Genomic DNA, 1,598 nt, shown 5'->3' on the forward strand with positions numbered 1-1,598 from the left:
CGTAAATGTAAATGTACTTTATTTATACAGCCCTTTAAAACAAACCTTTCGGTGTACCAAAGTGCTTACATTATTGGACAAACTGATTAATCCAGGTGTGTCTGACCATTGTGACAACTCAGACACACCTGGATTAATCAGTGTGTCCAATAATGTAAGACAGGAAAAAAAGGAGCTGCATTAATTTCAGGAAGTAGTGGAGCTGTGCATAGAGTCCATTACTTGTTGTTACTAGAGAGAGAAACCTGAGAGAGTAGGAAAAAAAACCCCTCTCATATCCTCTTATGGATCAACAGTAGTTAAAGGTGTAAAGCAGCAACCTTTGGACCAGACTTGCATCTAATATGAAAATTCATGACTAAAATGACAATAATAAACACACACACAGAGGCAGGAGTGGATGCTGAGCCAAGCTTTAATGAGAAAGAAGAGATCATCACATGATGTGTTAAGGACAGTGCACTGCAAAATATAAAATGGTAATAATACTGAGCACAGTTAAAATGACCCGCTCATAGCTGAGGATTGAAAATTTTCTCCAATAAATTGCATAGTAAACAAACTCATTGCCATCAGATTGCATAATTATTTTTTTTTTCAGACAGTGATAAAAAAAAAGTTTTTATTTTATGTGTTTATTTTGTTTCAATACCTAATATTTATATATAATATAGGCTAATATATAATATTTATATAGGTACCTAATATTTTTTCATGAATTTTGCAGCACATGTTGTTTTCTGTTTTTGTTGCTGTTGTTTTTAATTTGTTGCGTTTTAGGATGAGTTGCGCTCTCAGGGTCACCATAACCTAAAAAGAATCAGATCAATGAATTCACAGGCTCCTGTGAATGTTCAAAGCTAAAAAGTAACCATTTTTCATTCATTAAAGGTTGGGTCTGGAGTTTTGTACCCAAAAATAAACATTAGACAAATGAAATCCATCTTAATCATCACCTATGGGCTTCTAGTCCCCCCCCGCCCTGCCTGTATTTTGGTCTTTTGCTCTGTTTTGTTCAGGTTTTGTTGTGTACGTGGACGTTTCTGGGTGGAGCTAGAGAGTCGCGAGAGAGCATAGATATCTATGGGGAGAGAGTCGGTGTTTTCTCTCCAGCCAATGACAGAGCTCAGGTGAACTAGCTGTCTGATGCTAACAAGTCTCTCATTCTCAGCAGCAGCAGTCAGGATAACAAAGTTTAAGAAATACGGTCTGAGTGAAGCGCTGGAGCCGCGGACCGATTCCCGACCGTCACCGACACTGGTAACAAGTATTAGGGCCGTTGTAGTGAGCTAGCTCGATGCTAACTTCGGCTAGCGCTAGCGGTTAGCATCCGCGGCTAACACCCGCTTCTTAGTTCACCACAACGGCATAAAAACATAACACGGAGGCTCCCGGTGTTGGTGACGGTCGGCTAATCGGCCCACGGCTCCAGCGCTTCTTTCAGACTGTATATTTCCTTTCCTTTGTTGTCATGACAACGGCTGCTGTCTGGGGCAGGAGTTCTACACAGCTTAGCCCGAGAGGAGGAGGGGCTGAGTTTCAATGTTTTGTTTACAAACTGCAAGGAACAAAACTCCAGACGCTATACCTTTAAATTC

Source organism: Trachurus japonicus, chromosome 1 (assembly GCF_045865225.1).
Source record: "Trachurus japonicus isolate A0001 chromosome 1, Traja_1.0".
Lineage (NCBI taxonomy): Eukaryota > Metazoa > Chordata > Actinopteri > Carangiformes > Carangidae > Trachurus > Trachurus japonicus.